The sequence below is a fragment of the Vespula vulgaris genome, chromosome 2 (assembly GCF_905475345.1).
Source record: "Vespula vulgaris chromosome 2, iyVesVulg1.1, whole genome shotgun sequence".
Lineage (NCBI taxonomy): Eukaryota > Metazoa > Arthropoda > Insecta > Hymenoptera > Vespidae > Vespula > Vespula vulgaris.
In genome coordinates, this window is record NC_066587.1 from 5,655,659 (window position 1) to 5,682,069 (window position 26,411).

At 42.3% G+C, this 26,411-nt stretch overlaps 1 protein-coding gene and 1 long non-coding RNA gene across 9 annotated transcripts in view; one reads left to right on the plus strand and one right to left on the minus strand.

Moving 5' to 3' along the window:
• The window catches only part of LOC127072919 (UPF0489 protein C5orf22 homolog), a 427,631-nt gene that overhangs the window by 300,955 nt on the left and 100,265 nt on the right, over positions 1 to 26,411 (plus strand). The window lies entirely within an intron of this gene.
• LOC127072925 (uncharacterized) overlaps positions 1 to 26,411 on the minus strand; it is a 55,385-nt gene that overhangs the window by 27,829 nt on the left and 1,145 nt on the right. For all 5 annotated transcript variants that reach the window (XR_007785624.1, XR_007785622.1, XR_007785621.1 and 2 more), the window contains exons 1-2: positions 25,657 to 26,411; positions 1,999 to 20,005 (exon numbers count right to left, since the gene is read on the minus strand). The exon at positions 25,657 to 26,411 is cut by the window's right edge and continues 1,145 nt beyond it. This is a non-coding gene — a long non-coding RNA (uncharacterized LOC127072925). The remainder of the gene's footprint in view (positions 1 to 1,998; positions 20,006 to 25,656) is intronic.

The following is a 26,411-nucleotide window of genomic DNA, read 5'->3' on the forward strand; positions in this document are numbered from 1 at the left end:
ATCTTCTCTTTGAGATAAACTAAGGCCGAACGAGAGTCGACAAGTTATCTAAAGAACCGAGCGTTCCGAACGTAAGATCGATCCATTTCAACGGTAAACGCGTATGTTATGAGCGGATACGAAATAGCAAATTCAAGAAAAAGAGAGAAATAAAGAATGGAAGAAAAAATGCTTCAACCAGTTGATCGATCGATTAATTTTCAATTTTTCTATGTTCCACGGATATTTTTTTCTCTTATCGCAAACCAATAACTTTCTCTGTGTGATTAGTTCGAATTACGAATTAAATATCAAACGAATGTTAATAAATTTTCTAATTACGAATTACTGATATAAATTCCTTAATTTTATGTACGATAACTAGAAGATAACATTCCTCTACATTCCTTGATTTACATTTATGTTTATATATTACATATAAATGAACATTAATATTAACATTAGACTATAAATAAAATTTAATAATTTAAATTTCTACGAGAAATTCAACGATTCAAACTTTTTCACTTGGAGTCTCACCGTCTGTCAACTTCAATACATTTCTAATCCGTGCTTTTCGATAGTAGTAGTTTCTTTGACGTTCAATCTTATCTCTCTTCCTCTGTCATCATTCTTGGAGGGTCTTTCTTCGTTTGGGAATGGACCGAGCTTCCGAACGTAGTATCACCCCCCTTGTTCTCGAAGGCAGTTGGCTCTCTATTTAATCTCGAGGTGACAAATGGCCGTGGCACCGATTCGGTGACTCAAACATAATCCTGTCACCACATGCAAACATCGATCGGGACCAATATCGGTCGGTCCTTTCTATCGTCGAACTATAAAGAACCCCTCTCCGCCCTCTGACCTCGACAAAAGAAGATATATTATGAGGATGAAAGGAGGAACGAATCTCGATACTCGTGTCGAAACTAATCGATGGAATTCTCTTGTAGTAACGACGTTATATCGATATCTAAAACTTTTAACAAGGAGTCAGATCTAATTTCATGAAATTACAATATATCGAAAATGATGAGAAAGGAAAAGAATAGGTATCTCGTGGCACGTTGCTCGAAAAACGTCGGTTTACAAGACAGAGGATGTGATTAATTAATCTAATACGATTCTCTCTCTCTCTCTCTCTCTCTCTCTCTTTCTCTCTCTCTCTCTTGCTCTTTACTCCCAGTGTCGGGTCAAACCGAATTTGCAACGAGAATAGACCGCTGATTCAAAGGGACGGTCGCGGTAGGAGCTAATAATGCAGTCGGAGTGTCATCGTATAAAATAGTCGTTTCCTGGCTGCCATTTTGCGGTCGATGCAATTACGTGCAAAATCTAACCGTTCTCTGCGTCGTCTCGCGAGCTCGTGGGAGCTCTTGTCGGCAGCGAAGGAAAGAGGAGAATGGTAAGGAGAAGAAAGAAGAAAAAGAAGAAGAAAGAAAGAGAGAGAGAGAAAGAGAGAGAGTCGCGATGAAAATATTTTTCTTCCAGTGGCAATTAAACGAAAGAGCACGCGCTCTCTTGCTCGTGATGCTCGTGCTCGTTCTGTCTTTTTCTCTCTCCCTCTCCCTCTTTCTCTCTTTCTCTCTCTCTCTCTTTCTCTCGTAGCGATTCGAGAGTAAAAAAAAGTAGCCTCCGGATAGCGACTATCTTATCTTCGGACGACGATTGCTCCGACGGAAAATACGCATTTGTCGTTACATCGTTCACGACTAAATCCATCCATGTTCTACGTAAATTCTAACGACTTCAATTATTGAGATCATAAATCGTTTCGATGATCGAATATCGATAGGATATTTTCAATCCTCACAGATTCTTCGAAAAAGATACTTAAATCTATCTCATTCTCTCTCGAAAAATTTATATCAAAAGTTTAACGTAATTATATACATGGTTGCTTTTGTGTATCGCGATAAGTGCTTAGAGAAATTTTATTGATAAAACGATCAGTGAATTTTGAAATATGTTACGAATCAAAATGGCTCGAATGAACCAATACTAAATTTCTCTACTTACCGAAACTTCGAAGAATTGACGTATCCATGAAGATTTAAATGTAACTCTTCAGTTTGATGATTCAGTAATCGTCGATAAATTTTGTTCTTCTTTTGGAACGTACATTCTCTCAATCCAGATTTCTTCCTATCGTGCTCGTTTCGTTCGTATTTCGTGGGCCTTACTTCGGCACTCGTTTATACTCTTTCGCTGCCTCCGAAAGAGAAATGTGAAGACGGAGAGAGAGACAGAAAGAAAGAAAGAAAAAGAGAGAGAAAAAGAGAACACAGAAAAGGAGCTAAAGCTCTTCATCTTTCTTATCGATATAGATATATATATAATATTTATGTATATATAATAGTATATATAAATATATATAAATATATATATATATATCTTTCTCTCCCCTTCCTTCTTTCTTCTTATCACGCATATCACGCGTGTAACAAAGATGAAAAAGAGACGATTCTGAAGATCTTTCGGCAAGTCCAAAAGCACGGTATGAAGTTCCTACTTTCTGAACACTACGTAGGAACTCTATACCTCGCTGCTGGATCTTTACCATATTCATCGGGCCCTGGCATTCTCGATAATTCTTCTCTCTTCATTTTTCCTCTTCCATATCCTCCATCAGGGTGACTTTGATAAGTCCCACGTTATCCCCACTTTGATATCTTCAGGACGATCCGATTCTTGAACGATGTAGCGTGAGTCAAGCTTCTCCTTCGCACAAAGATCGAAAAGATCGATTTCAATTTTTTTAATACCGTATCGTATCGAATCGACAAGACCGGCAAGTAGCCAATGTTCGTTAACTAAAACCTGCTCGCACGAAGGCCCACGAAGAACTGAAGTGTAGTCTCTCCGTGGCCATCGGGGTAGAAGCACGCACGCCAAAGACACACAGCCCTGTGATTTCCCCTACTTCTTCCAAGTCCGGCCGCGACAGTGACGCCTCTGCCGGTGAAGAATGACACGACGACGACTACAACGACGTTGCACAGGAGGAGGCCCAAGAATAAGAAGTAGAAGAAGAAGAAAAAGAAGAAGAAGAAGTACAAGTAGAAGTAGAAGAAGAAGAAGAAGAAGAAGAATTGAAGAAAAAGTCGAGAGAAAGAACGATGAGATGAAAGACAGGACGACATGATCCAGACGCTACTACAGACTCTTTCCTCTGACTCTTCCTCTTCATCATCATATTCTTCTTCTTTTTCTTCTTCTTCATCATCATCATCATCATCATCATCATCTTCTTCTTCTTCTTCTTCTTATTTCATCTAGGGCACGTTTTATCATGAGAAAGTAAAAGTACTAAAGTAAATACGACTTCCTTCACACTTCTCTTTCATTCTGATTCATCCTCTTTCTCTCTTTCTCTTTATCTTTTTCTTTCTTTTAGCTAGAAGAGATTTTAATTTTAATTAATGAAATATTTAATAGATCATTATATAGTCCCTATATGCACGTTGATTATCTACGAGGAAATTATATCGTTCTCGCTTCGTAGAATCTAACCACGGTAGCTATCAGAGACGATGACAAGAGTAGAAGAGGAGGTGGAGGAGGTACGAGCGTAATCGACGATGATCTCGCGTTCAGGAGGAAAGTCGAGTCAATTGAATGATTCGATTATCGGCCGATTAATACTATCGATCGCTCTTCGTTCGTAGTTAAACGCGTTAGCCCGGTCAACGCGCGACAACTCGCTATACGAGAAATGACTCATAAACGCGATATCATTATCATTCAAATTGTTATTTAAATAAAGTTGCTACTCAACGAGTTTTCAACGAGTTCACGATTAATTTCGCACTTCTTCGCGTTCGCCGATGAAAAGGTAAAAAAGAGATTGAAGAAAACGACGGATGATACCTAATTTGGTAAAAGGAAGGAAGAGGAAGAATCGTTTTACGACGAGCGAAGCGACTCGTAAAGTGGCAACGCTGCTACTCGTGTCGATGCCCTCTCCCATTCCCTCTTCTTCTTGTAGATTCTCTCCATGCGTGGGAAAGTTTTTTCTCCGAAAGAGAGGACCTGCACGCCCGCATCAACTCGACCTCGATGGTCCACGTTTGACCCCGATTCTCTGTTTCTCTCTCTTTTTCTTTTCCCGTTTTTATCCTTTTTTTTTTTTCTTCAATTTAAGCCAAGTTAAAATTGAACTTTTCTTTTTCTTTTTCTTTTTTTTTCGAATCCTTTCATGGAAAATGTTCGTACTAAACATTTCTTAAATATATCAGGCAAGAATCAGCAACCTAGAAATAAATAAATTCGATTTTCAAATGGTTTTAAGTATCCTCGAGAGGAAATTCTAGATATCGAGTTAAACGTTAATGGTACGATATAAGAAGAGATCTTAAAACAAAAAAAAAGACAACTCGATGGGTGGTACGTGGTACGACGATAGGAGTATGTAATTAACGTTAGTCAAGGCTCTAAAAATTTACACGATCCTTGAAGGAGATCACAAGGAGAGCTCAGATAAAAACTGGCTATCCTTTCATCGCTTTGCTTTTTTTTCTCTCTATTTTCCTTTTTTCTTTTTTCTTCTTCTTTTTTTTTCATCGTTGATCTCTATTCCGTCGTTTTAACTCGATTGAATATTTTTTCCTCGACGATTACGAAAACGAACTAAACGATCGAGTTCGAAGGTGTTATATCAGAGAAATAGTCGAAAGGTCTTACGTTTATAAGAGGAAAGAGACGTCTGTAATATCTCAGACGTATGGAAGAATGGAAAAGAAGAGAAGGAAAATAAGAAGTGGAAGAGGAAGATGAAGCGAAGAGAAGGCAGAAAACGAGTGAATAACAGAGAGAGAGAGAGAGAGAGAGAGAGAGAGAGAGAGAGAGAGAGAGAGAGAGAGAGAGAGTGAAAGAGAGAAACAGAAAGAGAGAGAGAGAGAGAGAGCCCTCCGGGAGATCAAGGTTGCAAAGTAACTCTGATGACGCAATCGCCTGCAGCTGCATCCGGCGACATCTAATTGCTCTCGCCTCGTCATGCCAGCGGCATTATATATCGTTGCCGAGCGATGTCTCTCTCTCTCTCTCTCTCTCTCTCTCTCTCTCTCACTCTCCTACTCACTCACTTACTCGCTCTCTCGCTAGCTCGCTCCTCACCCACTGCCATTCGCTGGACCGAGGATGATCGTTTCTCTCGGTTCGTCGTCGTGCCAAGAAGAGACTCTAAGAAAGAAAAGAAAAATTTCGCGTTCGGACGTCTGACTCATTTCGCGGGACCTACTGTGACTCCGACTCCACCTTCTGTGATTTGTGGGTTTCTCGAGGATCGACCAACTACAAGCTTCTACTCCCGTTTTAACACTTTAATCGTAGTCCTCCGGTCTTGTCAACGCAAACGACGGCCAATCGATCTTCTTCGTTCTACCATGTCTTTCCTTCCCTTATACTTCTACCATATATTATCGAAAATGCACTAAAACTCGTTGGATTCCGTCGTTCTCTCTTACTCGATCTCTCGGATGCCGAGAGTTGCCTCTTCTAATTTTACTCGCACTAACACTTCGAAAGTTTCCTGACGGCTCTGCGGAGGAGAAGTAGCGATATATTTATTTCTCAGCGCGTAGGAATACGTTCGTTTCTGTCGAATGAATTATTCAAGTAACGCTCGCGAAGAATACCGGTTTTACTTCTTAAGGAATATCTTCTTTTAAAAGAAAAACGAAAACTTGTCATCGATGAGTTGGCATACGGCCGCGTGAAAAATATCGAACCGCGTCCTCCACGGTAAGATAAACTTAGTCCCTTTCTTTCTCTCGTAGAATTCTCGAAGAAACCATCGTCCGCAATAATAATCCTCTTTCTGTTCGGTATCGATCTCTGGATCGCAGCTCGCGTACGGACGTAACTGCGTTGCAATTTCAAAGATGACTTGGCGAATAAACAAAACTATTCGCGAATCATTCCGCTGCCGTCGATGGAACTCGTTCGCGAGGTTAACCAAAGAAAGAAAAGAGAAAGAAAAAAAGAGACAGAGAGAGAGAGAGAGAGAGAGATTCGATATAAAGATTCGATTGGATCGACTCGAGAAGGAACATGGTTGGACCGGTTTCAAGGTGAACGCTGGAGATACTTCACGTTCGGTAGGCATTAAAATCGACGCGAAGAACGACGTGGAAAGTGCCCGATGTGAATGTCCCATATCCATCAACGTTTCCCTCATCTTCCTCGAGATGAGATAAGAAACGAGCCGAGCCTTTTAAGCAAGCGACGAGGTACCTACCTATCTACTATCAGCACTTAGAATAAATAGAGTTCAGATAAATGGAGTTCTATGGTATTTCGACTTCCTATCGCTTACCATCGCGCTGGACGTTCGATTCGTGACAGGAATAGCGAGGAAGAACTCGCGACCGGTTTCTCTTCCATTCAGACGTCCTACCTTCTCGCGGTGAAGACGACCGGAAAACAAATCGATTTTCACGCAGAATCATTCGTCTCCGTAGAGACGAGAAGCGAGCACTGACATTCGCGACGACAGTTCGGGGTGCCGCGGCAATCAAACTTGTCGAGAAGACGAGATAGGGATGGATAAAGGGAGCGAGAGAGAGAGAGAGAGAGAGAGGAGAGGGTGTTCAAGCGTTGGCACATCTCCTACGAAATTATGAAACTCGCTGGAAGCCGTGGCCATTACTCGGCTGCCAAAGGGAAAAAAACGAACTAGTGGAAAGATGCTGAATGAGAGGGAGTGAGAGAGATAGAAGGGGTTCCTCCATGCCGTTACGACACGTAAAGCGAAACTTTAATACTCGCTTGGCACTCTTCTTCTCGAAGAATTCGACGCAAGGATACGCGCGTAAAACGCCTACGTGGATGTTATAGGTGCTTGTTTCCTCGTCGAAGGGAAGGATAAAAAAGAAAAGAAGAAAGAAAGAGAGAAGGACCGGCATCGGCCCTTCTCTCTTTGCCTTCACGAATATGCTCGATCTTCACTCCCTGTCTCTTCTTTCGTCCCTCTTTTGCCTCTTGGCACGAAATATGGATAAGATTTCGTTCACAGTACCGGAGGTATTGAATCCACTACCACCATCATAACCGTCAACACCAACGGAAGTCAGGACTACAAGGAAGTACGACGGTAATCCTGGGGAAAATACTAAAGCTCCTTGCAACGAGATATTATTCCAGGCTAACAAGGTGGATATCGAAAATTACCCTATGGAGTACCATGGCCAACGCGATCGACCGTGATACTGCTGCTTGGATTTTTACTCTCCCTCTTTTTTATACGAAATAAAAATATATAAAATCCAATCTCTCCGTTAATACATATCGGTATGTCAAATTATGAGAGAAAAATATTCTTATTAGCAAAAGTTCCCTTTTTTTCCTCCCTCTTAAGTTACCTGCCTTCTATTTGAGTTTTCAATTCAATTTCTTACACAATCAGAAAGAGAAAAACTTGATGGATAAATCGGATGGAACAAACTCGTAACAGATCCAAGATTTCAATCGTACAGGTTACGAAAGAAGCTCGATAAGAGGAAAGAGAGAAAAAGAGAGAGAGAGATAAAACACGTACAATATGGAGTGCAATGGTGCGCGCAAAAGTTCTTCGTGTCAATGCAATCGGGAATCACGATTCTGGCAGAGTACGCAGCAGACACGCGTGTCCCCTTTTCGTCTATACGTGTATATATGCGTGTTTGCGAAAGCCCTGACGACCTTTCGAAAAAAATCATGGACGGAAAAGGGCGACAGAGAGAGAGAGAGAGAGAGAGAGAGAGAAACTGATGGAGGGCGGGGAACCCCTCTACGTTAATGCCACGTTGCAGAGAGCAGCGTGTTCGCGTGCACACCCATGTGGTAGAGAAGGGAGTGGGGGAGGGATGCACCCTGCGAAAGTGGGATGAAAACCCCTCGAAATCGAATCAATTAAGCCACGTGCTGCCCCTCCACCCTGCACCCTCTGACGTTCGAAGCCTAACGATTGGATTCGATTGGGTCGATCCAAAGCTTTTCCCAAAATGGAGAAAACTCTCTTTCGGCCTTTCATGTGGTAGGAGGTAGGAGGGGGAATGAGGAAGGTGGGAGGCAGGTGGGTACGGGTGGAGGAGGGTTGATAGACGGGGAAAAAATTTTTTTTTATTCCCATGGAAAACGTGTCTCGTTTCTCGCGGCACGTTTATCGAGAGCGAGCGTGAATCATCGAACGAAATCTAAATCCGCGAAAGAGAAAGTTACGACTTCGGGGTGAAGCTTGCCCTGAGCATCGGAATGTTCTGAACCAAACGGAACGTAAAGTAGTTATAACTTGGGCCCTCCGAGGTAAGCGTAAACTTTTATAGATACGGAATTACGAGGGAGAGTTGGCGATGGACTAAGGCGATCTAACGTTCCATCTAATGACTCTGTCGGTAAATTCGAAGGGAATAAGTGTATCGATAAACGTCACTTCGTTCGACGGTCCAGCGAATTCTATTCTAGATTATCTCTATCTGAGAACTCGAATAAAGCTTTACGTGTATCGACGAGAACAAAGAAGTTCGTCGGTAGATGTTTATCTTGATCTCGTATCTATGTGTACCTATGTATGTATGTACATCTCCTATTCTCAGAGCACTCGTTCCATCGAGGTTTTACGCGATGCACAATCCTCTTGTACATATTGCATCGCGCGTTCCTTTCTCGCATTAATATTCTGCGGACAAATATTTGAGTCACAATCATTGTGAGACAACTAAGTTATTGCGAGACACTTGACGCGACGGCATGAATATTGTATAACAATGATAATCGATGGCCTTGGCGATTCGGAGGAAAGTAAGAAAGGAGGCGGTGGTCAAACGCGTGGACTTTTTATTTTTTCTTTCTTTTTTTTCATATATATATATACACACACATATATATATGTATATATTGTTTACTCGATTTTACAAACGGATGTGCCTCATATTGTTTTTCGATAAACGAGAAAAATGTTTCGTAGCGTTCGCCAATCATTTCGAAACGTTCCCTAGGAGATAGACACTCGATCGCGATAGGAGTAACATCGAATTTAACACGAAACGAACGGACGCGTAAAATGATCGCCCGTTTCGTGGGCCTCCGATTTCGAATCCGCGTTAACTCGCGCGCGCGGCCTTTCGTCGAAACGCGTCCGTCCGAATCGGTTTATCGCTCGACCGCCTTTTCGAACGATCGTCCGACTCGGCTTTACTCCATCCGGAAATGGAATTGTACTGGGGTTGCACGCTCTTTCATCCACCTACCAAAACCTCACCACTGTTCTGTGTTGTCCCATTTTTTTCTCTATCTATCTCACTTTCACGCTTATTCTATCTCCCTTTCTCTCTGTTTTTTTCCGATTTTTCACTTCTTTTTTTTTTCCTCCTCCTCCATTCAAAATACACAGATGTACGAGCAGGTATGTTCCACGTTGGAGAGTAAATACGATGCCACGTCGATTAAAATGTCGCGGAATCTCGTCCGCTCGCGAACGCATGCGGTTTTTTGTCCGCTATTTGATTCTCTCTTTTTTCCGTAATTCTAGTCTCCCTCTCTCGATTTCCGACATTTTTCAAAGGTATCGTTTGTTGTATATCGTTGTCCGCCGTGTTTCTTGTTACAAACTCGTTACGCCACGTGATACGAAAAAATTAGAAGGGTTCTTCGATGAATCTTTCTACGAAAACCTAATCTTGTCGAAGTTAAAGGGCTGAAGGAGATGCAACCAAGCGAATTTTTAATCAGATTTCGTCGGCGCAAAGCCAGACGCGCTGCCGCGACGACGAACGTGAAAAGTAAAAGGGGAAGAAGAAAGAAAGAAGAAGAAAAAGAAAAGGAAGGGGAAATAAAAGCATAGAGAGGGAAAAGTTTTGGTAGACGAGTACGAGAGAAAACGTCGAAACCCCATAAAGTCCGGGCCATCGGGCTCGTAGCTCGTCGACGAGCTGCCGGGCTTCGGGATGACCTTCCTCGTTTATTTAATTATCGATCGAACTTTAGCACACGTCCCACCACCCTCGTGCTCGTGTCGATGCGTCGACGGCACGACGATTGAACGAGAAAATTTCTCTCGTTCGGGAACATCTTTTGGTTTAATATTTTTTCATAAAACCGGTACCTCGTAACTAGATATTACATTATTTATGACCACGAATCCTTTCTCCCTTTAAAAATGGAACAAAAAAAGAAGAAAACTTTGAAAATGATTCGATTTATTTAAAATTCAGAAACGTCTGTCTATCTGTGCTGTGTCCGTTGGTAATAAGTTATTGGAGACTTAATCGAGGGTTCACGTAGGTGCATGTAGGGGTGGGGATAGGGAAGGGCACTCTTTTCAAGCAAGCAAAGCGGGGCGGTCTGTTGGTAGTACATCGCACACACGGCATTTAGTGTTGGGAAGTAAAAGGGGCCACCCTCGCGGCAAACGAAGCGCCATTTTTATCGTGAACGCACCACGCCCGTAGCCAGCCTCTCCCATCCTCTTTCGTCCGCTCGCTCGCTCGCTTGCTCGCGCACACATACACCCTCTCGTACGGTCCAACTTCAACCCGACAATTCGCTCGATCGTTCGATTCGTGCCGTTTAGTCTCGATGCGTGCAAACAAGCGACTCTTTTGATTTTTTTTTATTCCTGCTACCTCTCTCTCTCTTTCTCCACCCAGACGGCCTAGATTTCTATTTTTAAAAATCACCTTCCCATAAATTCCTAATCGTCAAACAATCCTCACTATGCTTAATTATCGTTTAGATTTAGTATAACTAATTTTACAAATTTGCATCTGTATTTCTGAAATATTTTCTTTCTTCAGAGCTTACTACAATAAATATTGTTTTATCTCTTTTGTCTTCCTATACGTCGGTATCTCGTTTACTCGCGCGCACGATACGCAGGAAAGAGCTCGGACGAAAATGCTTCTCTACGCGTGCAATCGTCAACACCATACCCGGCGCGTATCGCTCGACTAGCTCTACCGCTGGAAAAAAAGTTGTTAACCGACGATTCGATTTAATTACCGGCGTCCCGACGCCTCCCATACGCGTTTCGAGACACGCCTCGATGGAACGCGAAATCGTTCATTGTTTCGTTCGCGCCCGATTTTCTCTTTCGAAGCGATCGTTAATTACGAGGATGCAACGAGACATCATCTCACTTTCTCTCTCTCTCTCTTTCTATTTCTATCTCTTTTAACACGCTCGTTCTCGCGATGGCCGAGGGTACGAAGGGAAGCCCTGGGGTCGGCTCACCTCGTAAACACGATCCGACGATCCGTCGTTACACGGGGAAGTTAGCATCCCCCTATTAGCATATTATAGCAAGAGCGTATGCGTGTGAGAGCGAGAGAGAGCGAGAGCTAGACCGAAAGAGAGAGAGAGAGAGAGAGAGAGAGAGAGAGAAAGGGAGAATGCTGGCACGGTAGGCAGTAAAGTAGACAAGTAACAGTCACCACGGGTAATCTCGCTCGCAGGGTACGACACGGCGATAATCATAACTCCACTTGCACGACATACAAATTGTTAATTTGTGCCGCGAACGCCTCTTGGAAAGCTCGAACAAGCAAGCTTCGTATAACGTCGCACGTTTAAGACGTCTCTACGACGAACGAACCCCGTCGATCGTATCTCTCAAACTCGTCGAATTTTATATATCATTCTACCTTGATAAAAGATACAGTAAAAAGAGGAAAATCGTCAATGGATAAAAAGATATTGCTTGTTTATTTCCAAATGAACTTTCCGTCAAATCCAGATGGAAAGAGACGAGAAACGTTTGGTGTATCGCGTTGAACGATGATCGTAGCTATCGATCTCGTTCCGCGTTTCTTTTTATCAAGCGCGAGCGACGGAGCGAGTTCTTCACGAGTCGAGTTTAAGCGTATCGATGACGAGTCGCGCGCACAAGGCGCCAGGAGCTATAAAATCTTGTGTTTTTGTGGAAAAACCGGTATTATAATGAGCGATGTTCCGACAATCTTCTTTGCTCGATCGGTCACTCGCTGAAGTGTACGCGGCTCTCCTCTTATCCTTCAATATTCTTAAAGTTGTCTCGAACGGGTTCCAGGTTGAACGCGCAACGATATCAGGGCCTCATAGAACTCGTCGCATTTTATTGGGACTGTAAAGGAAGCCTGATTTAATATCAGTTGTAAACACATATCTGCGAAAAGCGCTTACCCCGAGACCTCTCTCTTTTTCTCTCTCTCTTTGTCTCTCTCTCTCTCTCTCTCTTTCTCGCTCGTACACTTTGGGACCCCTTTATGTTCGTCAATAACGCAAAACGCAAAACGCACCGGTGATTACGGCCTTCCGCGAATTTAAATTGCCGACGTCTCCGCTCGTATCGCGTGACACCGCCAACGACCGCAGTTAACCGCGAGTCTCCCTCCTCAATTTTTTGTTTTTCCTTTTCTCTACTTCTCTTAACTTTCAAAGAGAAACAGAGAAGGAAGATGAGAACCTCGAACCGATGATCTAAGCTAAGAAGAAATTCCTCCTTTAGAAGGAAGAAATCCTTAACGAGTTTCACCGATTTTTCTTAAATAAACCGACTCCGATTCGTTGTCGTGTCGTTATTTCTTTTATCTCTTTACCGCCAAGAAATGTCTAATCGCCGTACGTTTCTTTTACGATATTCCCCTATTCACCTTTATCCTGTAGCACGCAGAGATACAAAATGAGAGATTTCCTTTTACGATCGCGCTTCGTCGTATCGATCGGCATGGATCGTTCTGTATTTTCGTATCTCTCTACTTCTATCTAACGCTCAGTATTTTCATAACGTGTAAACGAGGGAAGAACGCCATAGGAGAAGGCAAAAGGAAGAGAGGAAGGAAAGGAGGGAGATAGTGAAATATTCGAAGGAAAGGAACGAAGTAGGTGGTGAAACGATGTCGATAAAATCGAATCACCGCCTACCTTAAATTTCATAGGGAGCAACGAATAGCGGCCGAGCGCTTGTCCATTAAATTCCGCCATTTTCTATACAACGGGAGGGGTGTCTCGGTTCGTCGCAACCGAAAGTGAAGGCGTACGTGCTCGTCCAACGTATGTGTTATATGCGTGTGTGCGATCGTACCGTGGTAAGAAAAAGGGGAGGAAAAGAGAATCGGAAAAAGAAGAAGATAAAGGGAGATGTACGCGGAGATACGTACTCGCTAAGAGTAGTTACGTGAGAAAGAGAATGAGAGAGAGAGAGAGAGAGAAACGAAAGAAAGATAGAAAGATAGGTAGATAGTTAGACGGATAGAGCAGAGAAAGAGAGAAAGAGAGAGAGAGAGAGAGCAGAAAGGGAAGGGAAGAGGGAGCGATAAAAAATAAGGTGTTATCGCAACGAGGAAGTCGGCGTTTCGCGGTTGCGTGCTCGGCGTGAGATGACGTCAGACAAGATGGCCGCGGCCCTCTCTTTCATCACGCGAGGCGCGCCCGCGCGCGCAAACGCGTCAAGCGCAATGACATCGAGGAGGTTACGGGCCAGATTAAATAATTAGGTAGGGGGAGGAAGAGAAAGAGAGAGAAAGAGAGAGAGAAAAAGAGAGAGAGAGAAAGAAAGGGTGATGCGGTCAGGGGTGAACGAAGGCGGAAAAAGTGTCCAAGAGGATGGACGCTCGTTTAATAATAATCTAAAAGCCAACGAACGATACTTGCGTCGGCTTATCGCTTCTTTCGTGCGTGCAAAATAAAATAAAAATAAAGAGAAAAAGAAAGAAAAAAAAAGAAAGAAAAAAGAAAAAAAAACGAAAAGAAAAATAAAGGAAAGAATAAAGCAAACTCGCGAGTTTCGAGACGATAAAGCGTTCTCGATAAAAATGGGTTCCAAAAATAAACGGCGGCCGTCGGCGGCTATCATTATCCGCTTTCGGTTTCGACACTTTGTTCTCTCCTACTACGATCGCTCATTTTCACCTGTGCCCACAATCGATGGCTCGCGCGTGCGCTTACGTTCGCGCGCGTTAACTGGAAATAACGTTGTTTGTTGTTTCAACGATGTTTGCGCAATCCGTAGTAAGTAGATAGGTAGATAGGTATATATCTACTTGATATTAATGATTAGCGGCGGAACGTTGTTGGATTTCGTATCGAACGATAGAGAAAAGATAAACTCGTTCTCGCGCGATAAATATGTTTCTCTCTCTTGCTCTCTTGTTCTATCTCTCTCTCACTCTCTCTCTCTCTCTCTCTCTCTCTCTCTCTCTCTCTCTCTCGCTCTCTCTCTCTCTCTCTTACTTTTTACAACGAATAAATCAATGGGAAAATGGTGTTTCGACATTTCGACGCTCGAAGTAAAAGGCCGTTGTTGTTGCTGTTGTGCTGCTAAGGCAGACCGATAAATGTCTTTCTTTTTCTTTCCTTTCTTTTTCTGTATCTCCTTCTCTGCAACCACCCCTCTCTCTCTCTCTCTCTCTCTCTCTCTCTCTCTCTCTCTCTCTCTCTCTCTCTCTCTCTCTTCGTCCTCCTTCAAAAGTTAACGACATTTCACGGCAAGCAGTGTTGGTACTATCGATCACCATGTCTTTTTCTACATACGTTATTGATAATCAATTCGAATCGGCATTCAAGATTATCTCGTCGATTGCGAATTCGATCGGCAAAGGCGCACCGACGCGAGAAAGGTGATTGTTAAAGATCAACGTTAACGAAAGTTTAACATCGAGTTAACGACGCGACACGCTGAGCCGGTAACCCATAAACGAGAATACACGGATGCGCGCGCATACAGAAGGGGGTGAGGAGGGTGGAGGGGTAAAAAGAGGTAGGCAGATAGAAAGAAAGAGAAATAGAGATGGAGAGTGAAAGAGTTACGAGGGAAAAGGGGAGGAATCCGCGAAAGCCACCCTTTCGTATGCAAATTCTGGGACACCTGGAGCTAAAAAGGCCGCATGCAAATTCATCCCAGGGCCATTCGATCGGGGCCCGAATTTCGTTCCCCACGTTACTGCAGTGCTTTTACAAGCTCTGACAATTTTCCCTCTCTATCTTTCATCCTCTTCTATGTAAAAACGAGTTAACGATTCGTTAATTTCCAACAAATAGCATTCCCTATTCAAAAATCTCATTGTCTATTATCTTTTATCTTGGAACTAACGATAAACGAACTTTCTCTCTCTCTCTCTCTCTCTTCTCATTCCTAAGTCTCGCTCACGTTCTAAAGCAGCATAGTTCTCGCGATGCATCGTGCCATTCAAGCTAACGAGCGCGCGTCTACTCGGCGAAATTCAAACTATCTACATGCCTAACTGAGTGTAACAGGCAGGGAAAGAGAAAGAAAGAGAGAGAGGAAGAGAAATACCGATCGAACTTAGCGATTAGAAAAGTTCTAACACGTAATAGGCAACTCGTGATATCGTCGATATCGATAATTTAGTGACACCACCGTACACAAATAAATTAGTATTATAAGATAATGAGATAATTCTCGCGGAATCATCATCGTGATGCGGATGATCATGAGCCATCTCGGACTTCCTATCTCACCATCCTCCTCCTTCTCCCCCTCCTCTTTCTCCTCTTCCTACTCCTCCTCTTGCGTTAACCGCGCCACGTCGTTAAAGATAATTTATTGCCCGCTCTGTTGCCGCGCCATAACTCATTGCATTTTGCCTGCAACGTATCTCAAGTTATTTGTTCTATGGAAACGTATGCGTGCCGGCTTATATAGCGTGTTTAGGCGAGTCGCTCGAGCGCGCGAACGACTCCTACCGTTTTCCCTCTTTTCGTCGCGTTCGTTAACTCCTCCTCCTCCTCCTCCTTCTCCTCCTCCTCCTCCTGATCCTCCTCCTCCTCCTCCTCTTTCTTCTATTTCTCATAAGAAAAGAAGATATAAACCACGTCGTAAGTTATCATTCATTACGGGTTATCCGATATTAAACTTAGTCGCTTTATTTTCAATCGATTACTATGTAAGTAACGAGACGGTAAAGTTGTAAAATGAAAACGTCATCTAAATAATCTCTTCTTCTACTCATCTCTTATCTACGTATATTCTAAGATATACATTTTCTATCATTTAAAGTTTCCTTTTGACATCATGATTCAGATAGCGAGCGAGAAGTAATAATCGTCAACACTCTCGTAAAAGAAATTTACTTGATTACCTTTATTTAATGACCGGATTCGCGTGCATACCTCGTTTGGCACTTCCACAAGAAACGTTGCTTGCTTATATATTATATATATGTGTGTCTATGTGTGTGCTCATATGTGTGCGCGCGTGTGTGTAGAAGTATTCACCTAAACGTATGTATTTATCGTCGAGACGTCTTGTCGCTTATACGCCCATCCTCCGTCCCCTTTCTTCCTCTCTTTTACGATATTCACTTCGCCATTCGCTTCTAGAGAGATCGCGAACGCTTATGTGTACTCGAAAGAAGACGAGCTAACGAACCGTTCTCCGGTGCGTTCAGCCTAATTATTTTCCACGATAACGAGCGTGACACGCTAATTGACGAACCACGAGTCAGCGGCTTCTCCTGCTATTCGTCTCATTCGCGATATCCCTGAAACGTTATTCCGTCTCTTACTTTACATCTTACGTAAATTGCACTCAAGTATTACTGCGATCTTTCTTATTTCTCTTTACTTTTTTGTCCTTTCTCCCGCCCCCCTTCTCTCTCTCTTTTTGTTCTCCTATATCAGTGAGAATGGACAAGAAAGATTTACGAAAAGAATCGACGTTTATACAAATTGGAGAGTTTTTTCACAGAAATTTCATTCGAAAACGATCGATTCTTTGAACGATTATTTAAGTTTCTTCTTCTTTTTTTACTATGACTATAATCAATGACGTTTTTTAATCGTTTGTAATCTATGTTTCTGTTCCCCTGAATACCGTCCATGCGCGGCATTGCAAAATATTGTTTTCCATTGACCATTACGTTCCTCGAAATTATATCCTTCCAAGAAAAAGCTGCAGAGGTCAGTACGATTAAAATTTATCGCTCCTTCGGCAAGGTTACTCGGAAGCAAAGGAACCAATGGAAAAACTCCAACATTTTTTTCGAGCGATACAATTTATACAGCCGTAAATTTTGATAATAATCACGCAATATAAGAAATTATCAGGAATCGAAATATACTTCTGGTATAGGTATTCCAGTCGTACGGAAATAAGAAATAATCTTATTCCATGGTGTTCGATCTTTTACGATCGCCATTTACGATACAAACTTAACGCAGTGCGAGCGCATCGCGTTTGCCGATCGATAATGTTTTTACTTAGGTTTGCGTGATGTTAAACCTCTCGTCAGTCTTATCCTTTGCCTTCCATAATCCGCTGCCCTCTCTCATTCAACTCCTCTCTCTCTATCTCTCTTTTTCTCTCTTCCTCCCTCGGCATTTATCGCCATTGCGTGCTCCGTGCTACATGACGCTCCGGAATTTTTTAATGGTGTCCCATTGCGCGAAGGTTCGTTAAATTTCGCGAAGAAATACGGCCTGTTCTACCGGTATTCGCAGTCGTAAACTCGTCCCGGTCTTAAATTCTCTTTTCTTTTCTTTCTTATTTTTTTTTTCTTTTCTTTTTTGTCGTTTTTTTATAGGAATAAGCCCTAAGAACTCTTAACAGGATCATTACCGTTATTAACGTCATTGTCTCGTTAAAAAAAAAAAAAGAAAAGAAAAAAGGAAAAGAAAGAAAGAAAAGAAAGAAGAGAAAGAAAGGGGAAAGAAACAAGTAAAATTGAAGGGACCGAAAGGGGGAGACATAACATAGTACATCGCTTTTAGGGTAGGTCGTGCAGTTACCATAAAATGAAACATTGTTCTGACTTTGTTCTGAACAAGTACGTATGTATGCACCTAACTATAGTTATCGGACATTTCAAAGAAAACGAGCATGAGAAGAAAGAAAGAAGAAATATTTTAATCATCGCGACCTCTTCGTCCTTCTTCGAAGAAAATAGAAACAATACGCAATATGAAAACGTTATAATTCGAAAACAGTGTTATCAATGATTCGAATTTATTAGAAATTTCTTATCGTTTCGTTGAGATCTTCTCTTTCCCTTCTTCTCTCTTTTATCCAAATCAGTAAAAACGAAGCGATTGGCTCGAATCGGCGGCAACAACGGAACTTAAATCATGGAATCGAGACACGAGCTCTCCCCGTTCATCGAGTCATTGGCCCCGGCTACCCGGCGATAAAGTCGAACGTAAATCGTTATCTTTATTGTGGCACACGATCCTCTCTCTCTCTCTCTCTTTCTCTCTTTCTCTCTCTCTCTCTCTCTCTTTTTCTCTTTTTTTTCTCTCTGTCTTTTCAGTACGTCTGGATTTCGAAATCGACGCCGTTCCGAGAGAAGCAACACGTTTTTCTTTCTTTTTGCCGCTTGTTTTTTATCGCGGACCAAACTGAACTAGCTATCATCTTCTTCGTCTCCCTCTTCTTCGGTCATCAGTGAAGAAGTAAAAAAAGAAGAAAAAGAAGAGGGAGAAGAAAAAGAAAAAAAAATAAAACGGGGACGATGATGCTTCGTTTACTTTTTAACGAATACCAAAGAGTCGACGCTCCTGACTATTTTATTTCGGAAACGATTTCGAATGAATTTTATGGAAATGAAAAAAAAAGCAAGGAAGATATAATAAGATAAACAGAAAAAGAACAAAAGTCGAGTCCAAAATAATTTTGAAAATTCATTATCAAATTAAAAAGAGAACGACGAATCGACGAAGCAAGTTATTTTCAAACCTTTCAAGTTTCTATATTTTACGATTTTCCATTGCGGTTCTTTTCCTTCTGTTTCAGTTTATCTCTTTCTTTCTCTGTTTCTCTCTCTCTCTCTCTCTCTCTTTCTCTCTTTCTTCTTTTTCTTTTTCTGTCTTTCTTTCTTTAACGTAGAAACGAAGCCGCAGCACGCAAGGAAAGTCAAACGTTCCCGACATACGTACATACAACTCTAGCGGCAGCGATGGCTCGTGTGAGCGGCCAAGCGACGTCCATAATTAATGATAATTGTTCAACTAGCTTGATGACTTTAATTAAAGGCAGTTCTGCAATTCCGCGCGCGCTGCGAGCGTATCTCTTTTCTCGGTCGAGCCCGTCCACCCCCTCGGCCTCCACCACTTACTTCTCCTTCTTCCCTACTCCCCGAGCCTCATTTTTCAACGTCCCTCCGGCGTCATTAACGTTTCAATGGCGAAATATCGTGCGTTGCTATCAGGCTCTCGCTATTAATTTTTATATCGAATATAAAAATTGATACATTCTTGTAAAGGAGCGAAAGAAAAAAAAATCAAGAAAAAATAGAAAAGACCGTTTTCTAGATAGACGCCATTTTATCATTAATTTTAAATCATTTCGATATTTCGGACTATCGATCGTTTCAAAGAAAGACCGCTCGAAAGGAAAGACAAAAGGGAGGAAGGAACTCTACTAGGATAGGGATTTATCTGATCCGTGACACGGCCTGAAATAGCCGGAGTACCAAAGTCGAAGTCAAAGTTATGGTCTCTTTTTCTGCCGTCTTCGAGATTCCTTTTCTCGAAAGCCTTTTGCAGAGAAGAGAAACGCCGCGCGCTCTCGGGTCCTGCCATGTGTTTCGAATGAATTTACATGACGTCCCACCGTGTACCTACGTCACTTTTTGCGCTTGTACGCGAGCGCGTACGTGTGCGTCCGTATGCTGGCCAGCATGTGGGCAGAGATTCCCTGCAGCGGCAGATGTTGGACCATCTTCCCGTGGCCCCTTCGAGATATGAAACTCGGCATGATTATACCCTATCAACCACCGAGAGACCAGGGCCGTATCGTTTGGCTCCTATACTCTTTCTATCTCTCTCTCTCTCTCTCTCTCTCTCGCTCTCTCTCTCTCTCACTCACTCACTCACTCACTCATTCACTCACTCACTCTTTCGTATCCTCTTCGTCGATTATTCGACTTTTGCCGATTACACTTTCGATTCTCATCTTTCGATCAAATTCACATTGGATCGTATTCTTACTATAAAAGCGGCGAATGCGTCATAAATCGTAAAGTACTCGGCATCCCCCTTTGAAATTTAACGATCAAACTATTCTTACCGTCCGCACGCGAAGAGACGCGCGTATTCCTCTCCGCGAGCGTGGCTGCGTCTGAAACAGAAAAGAAAAATATACTTGTAGAGGATCCAACGATGATATAAAAATATTTTCATAAACCGTCCGAAGATGATTATTATTTTTCAAGGAAGCAATTTAAAACGAGAGTGTCGCGTTTTAGCGGAATACAAGGGACGATGATGACTTTTCTTTTTTTCTTTCTTTTTCTTTTTCCTTTATCTTTCCTTCTTTCTTTTTCTTTTTATTTTCTTTTCCGTTTTTTTCTTTTTTTTTTCTTCTTATTCGTCGAAAATCGATTTCCGAGCGAAACTCAATTTCATGGTTCGTCCTCGAGCGAGCGCAGCATCTCGCGGTCCTTAACGCATTACGTATTCCACCTCGTGCTCCGCCTCCTTTTATTATTATTGCACCGAGCTTTTTATTTTTAATCCCCGGTCCACCGTCCTTAAGGTTAGGTTATCGAGCTCCGGCATAAGCCAAGCGTTCATTATAATCGCATCAAGACGCAGAGAGGAGAACGAGAGGGAATAGGAGGAGCAAAGGAGAAAGGGCCACTGGCCACAAATTATTCCGTGTAATTCCTCCCCGGGGTACGTCGACCCTGTCGAAAATTTTACTTTGGTGGATCCGATTTTCTTTCTTTCTTTTTTTCGCTTCTTCTTCTTCTTTTTTTCTTCTCTTGAATCTTCGACTATCCTTCGATCAACCTCACGGAACCACCGATCACTAGTTCCCAGGACTCGAAAAAGACTTTCGAATTAATCACTCGATCGCTTGACTAGAGTCAAATCTTCGAAGCTTTTGTCATTTTAAACGGTAAAAAAAAAAGAAAAAGAAAAAACCTTTTCTAGAAAGCCGATACGATGTGTATCGCATTATAATAACATCGAGGCACGTATTAATGAGTCCCGTTCTTGAGGGAACCCATACCGTACAGTCAGAGAAGTCTAGTTTGTCGCGCAGATGGTTTGACGTTCTTCGGTCCAACCCTTTTACCACCGAAAATTCCTTCTGGTACTAGCTCTCTGCGAGCGAAGAAGAACGATGGGTCGGAAGCCTATTAATATTCCATAGACCGCGGAACCCCGTGAGAAAGACCTTCCAAAGGGATTTTCCTTCGTTCATTAGCATAAGGCGACGATACTGCAAATTCTCACGAATCCTTTCGAGCTCTTTACCGTCATCATTGAACTTTCGCTTTTCCGAACGAATCTTATCGGACTTTTACGTCGGTAAAAAAACAGAATGTATATACATATACATACATACATATATATATATATATATATATATATATATATGAGGTAAAAATAAAAGGAAAGAAAAGAAGAAACTAGGTCGACCGTAGAGAAGAGAAAATTATTGTTATGAGAAAAGAGTTCTCCCAAATCCGTATAAAAAAAAAGAAAGAGAATAAAAAAGAAAAAGAAAAACGTTAACACCTTTAAAAGAGATTATTTTATGGAGATCGAAGGTAACGCTTTCGAAGTTGAAATCGGTGGCTTTCAACGCTCGCATAATTACGACTCGAACGAAGAATTATAGACCTTACCGGTTCGACGCTCGCTAAAGTTCGATAGATCCCTCCCCTTTCCTCGTCGTTTTCTTTTTTTCGACCCTACGAGATTTTCATAAAATTCCCATAAATAAGAGTGTACGGGTCGTCCTTATTTATATACAATATTTATACGTTACGCATGACCTGAAGCAGAGACGGAATCGCGCGTATCCCTTCGCGTTTAAAACTTTAGCCTTGTGTATGTGAATGTGCCGGTGGGTACACGGATACCTAGAACAGACCTATGGGTCGCGTAGAAGGAAAAAAAGAGAAAATAGATAGGGAGACTGCGCTATGCGACACACCTGTGGATCATGCAATATCTTTTCTCTTCCTACCTTTACTGTTTCGTTCGAACGTCGATCTGTCAATGCGATTACTTATGCATGTATTCTTTCTCTTTCTCTCTCTCTCTCTCTCTCTCTTTCTCTCTCTCTTTCTCTTTCTTTGAAGGTACAAAGTTAAACGTACAAAGTGAACGTCGATTTCATTCGAAGCCCGTTAGACATAACGGGGACGGAAAATACTACGAACTACGAAAGTTCTTTTTACCTAGTTGACCGAGCACGAGCGCGAGTTATCATGCGCTTTGAGTCGGAACTGGTGAAAGGATGGAGAGCTCATTCGTCGCGTTGAGAGTGAAACGGTATCTTACCATTGTTTCGTTCAAAATCCAGAAATTCGAATTTCGATAAAAATCGCAAATATCGACAACTGATTGGAAAAAGAGAAAGAAAAATAGAGAAAAAGAAAGAGAGAGAGAGAAAGAATAAAATAGACAGATGGAGATGGAAAGAGCAAGATCGATAAGAGGCGTAGCTCCTTCGTCGCGAAAACGAAGAGCAAATACTCAAGGCCTAATTTCGTTACGTCAAGGACCGATGGAAAAGCGAGTAAAATTCAGTAGAAAGCGTAGCGGCGGCGCGGAAAACTCTCTTCCGGTCGCTGGAGTTTCGCTTTAAGTCTCCACGGCATCCGTTCGACTGTTCGAAATGCGATGGGAAAGGGCACGAGCGGTCTATCGTCGAAATTGCCAAGGCATACCAATCTCGATGCTCTCGTACGCTCGAGAAAATATAGTAAGTACATATATATCGAAAGTAAGAGAGAGAGAGGAGAGAGAGAGAGAGAGAGAGAGGGAGTAAGGGTGTGACCGAGCAAATTTTGTTCATAGAAAAAAGTGAAGCGAATCGACAAGGAGACTTGGCTTAGTTCGTCAACACTGACTCATCGAATTTCTTTCTTCTTCGGCGAGATGTTTGAGAATTTTCAAAATCGAAGGTCGTTCCGTTCAGTCGTATAATCGAAGTAAATAAATAAAAATAAATTTCGAAAGAAAAGAAGAAAGGAGAGAAAAAGAGAGAGAGAGAGAGAGAGAGAGAGAGAGAGAGAGAAAGGAATAAGAAAAAGAGAGAGAGAGAATAAGTTCCCACACCATCACTATACCACAACTATCACCACCACTCACGATCAGACAAACTTCCTGTCTCGTGCAAATTATGCTAACTCGTGCCAAAGCGGGCTAATGAGTAACGGTGTAAACGGACTCGGTTAAGCCACTACCTCCCTTCTGCTTCTTCTGCTTCTTCTTAGTTCGTGTAGGGTAATTACCTAATTCGGGCATGCGCAATTACCGGCGATTAAAGTGTCGCTTTCGACGCAGTCACGACACGTTTTCCCAAACAGCTGCGAATGTTACGTGTGTGTATATATATATATATATATATATATATATATATATATATATATGTCTGTGTACAATGTATGTACCACGCAGATATCTTTTCTTCTTTTCTTTCTTCTTTCCTCGGTGACTTCGGAATATTTTCAAATCCGAGGAAAAAGAGTGTACCTTCTAGAAAGTGTAACCGCGAGTACACTAACGATTCTTCAAAGTCCGACGGTTGTGGTCAAAAATCTTCCAAAGTGATCCACGACTCGGTCGGATCATTTTTTTCTCTCCGAAGGTAGAAACGAGTTTTTAAGGCACTATGCGGGAGCGAAAGAGAGAGAGAGAGAGAGAAAGAGAGAAGGAAAGAGAGAAAGAGAGCAAAGCTTTGGGATAAATCAAGTGGAAGGTCTGTGTGGGCCAGCGAGTGAAAATATTCGGTCCATGGCTTTGTACGAGACCGCTGAGCACAGTGCTGCTCTACGAAGAGGAAAAAAGGCGAGTAGCCTGGTCGAGAACGAAGAAGAGAAGAGAAAGAGAGTGCGAGAGAAGGAGTGGAGAGGGAGGGGAGGGGCGAAAGAAAAAGGATAAGGAAGAAGGCGCAGGCAGGGCACATTGCAGCAGCAACGACTGAAGATATCAATCAACGGGCGCATTGTGCTCGGGGATAATTTGACGCGCGGCTGAAAAGGCCAGAGCTCAAATTCCACGATCGGATAATGGCCCCTATATGGCCCCGAGGAGGTAGAACCTCAGGGGTATATACCGGAGCACAACTTCCACGGGAACCTACCGGCACGGCGATCCTCTTCGACGATACCTTTCGGCCCTTTCCCGTTCTTTACCGAGCACAACGAGACGAATCACCGGATAGGAGAAATTCTTCGAACGCGAAAGATCCCTCGAGATTCACAAGCTCCTTCGCGATTATCGACGATCTTCATCTCTCGACTTACGATTCGAACGAATTTATTATTTCTCACTCGTACTCTGTAGATCTTTCAAGATGAAATTACTTTTACTCGAGTAAAAAAAAGAAGGGAAAGGAAAAGAAAAAAGAAGAGAGAGAGAGAGAAATAAAATTTCTTCGGGCGACATACCGCGCGCGTCACTAAATCTAGTTGCTCGACGATCGACCGATGACGTGGCACGATTTACGAGAGCGCTGAGCGACGGACTCGATCATCGAGCGCTCTCCGCGAACGTATATTTGACTTGCACGAACGAATCGCGTTTCGCTCTTTTTAGACGAGAAATCCATCTGTTTCTTTCTTCCCTTTTCTTCTTTTTTCTGGTTTTTTCTGTTTCTTTTTTTTTCGTTTCTTTTTCCATTCTTTTTCTTATCGGCGAAGCAGAAAAAGGGATCGCGCACTCGTGCATCCCGTATTTACGACTCGGCGAAGGCACTTTAATATCCGCGTTTAACGAAAGAACGACTTCGTGATCGTTTCGTGGGATTTCGAAACGAATTACGAGGAGCGCACGACGTTCCTCGAAGGACTCGACGATATAAAATATTATCGCGATATCCTTCTCTAACGACTCGATCGCGTGTGATTAACATTCTCCTCGATAGGTCGTTCGATACTCTTCTTCTTCTCTTTTTTCTTTTCTCCTTCGATATTTCCTTTCTCCTACGTTTCTTCATTTATGTTCTCTTCCCTCTGGGAAGATCGATTCGATGGATCATGCGTGAATTATCGAATGGAAATAACTATTTCAACTATTTTAATTGCACTATCGAAGCTCTCGACATTTTTCGAAAATTCGTACACCTGCGAGCTCTATTGGCCCTTTTCGAAAATAAATCCGACAAATTTCACCTTATTGTGTCGCGAACGTTCGTTTCAATGCGACACTTGACTCCTTGAGTCAGCCAAATACAGGATTAGGTGCAACAGACGTCTATGCGTCGTCTGTTGTGCACAATTTACGAAGCCGATGAAGCTTTTTCCTTCGACACAATACCTTTTCCAAGGGTGATCCTTTCTACCTGAACGAATGAACTATACGTTATACGAGAGAAGGTACGGCAAAAGGCACGTGCCTTTTGATCTTTCCGAAAAAGTCTGACGATTTTACGGACGGTGGAAAAAAAAATGCTCGAAATTCGGATACTCTACAGGTGGAGCTCGCTGGTCGATTGGCGCCACTATAAACCGTCACTACTGTTTCGTCGAGCCAATGCACTCTCTTTGATTCTTGAAAGGTCGAATCTTAAGCTGATCCTCGGGAACAGAATCTATTACTATTCGAGGATCGTAAGATCGGAATAAGGCTAAATTATCACTATTAAGTCGAAAAAAAACTGATCATCTTCGCACAGTATTTCTTTTCTTTTCATTTTTTCGTATATGCGCGTGTATGTGTACGTGTATGTAAATAGGACTATTTTCTTTTCTTTTTTTTTCTTTTTTCATTATTATTGTTTCGAATTGAAGAAGTATTTTTCCTTACCTCGCAAGTCGCATTCTCGATCGTCGAATCGTCCATCCGTCGGCGGATAACGCGTCCGCGCGTACGTTTTCCTCGCTCGACAAAAAAATACGCCCGATTATGAATCTCCCTTCGAGAAAATATCGTCGTGCAGCTTTCTCCCACACTGTTACGATATTACTACCGCACATTAAATACTTTATTTATTTCTATCTTCGTAACACTGTTTCCTTCGTTATCCGCACATAAAAACGAGTCGTGTAAACTGACTCGACTCACCGCCTTTTCTTCTCTCGTGCGATTGTTTTTTCTTTTTTCTTTTCTTTTCTTTTTTCTTTGTTTCTTGTTTTTACTCTCGTTTCGTCTTCATTGATGTCGAAGTCTATCGTCCTCTTTCATTGACGAGAATGTGTTGTTGATTCCGGGAATTCGAATACCACGTGCTCCGGTACGTAAAGTCGCACAAACTTCTTGGCTCGTTACAAATTCCACTTGGACCTGTGTAACACCCGTTGTTCCGTTGTTCGCGGATTAAATTCTCCTCGACTCCGTTTATACATCACGAAGAACCAAGTAAGAGAGAAATAAAATTGTCAAAAATGATGATAAAGAAGAAGAAGAAAAAAAGAAAAAGAAAAAAAAAGAGAACTACAAAATAAAAACTTTCGTCGTATAGAATCGTACACTCTATCCTCTTCCGTTATTTACAAGATCTTCCGACGTTGTAAGATAATTCCGTCGTCCTCGTCTCGATGATGTGTCTTCGTTCGAGGACG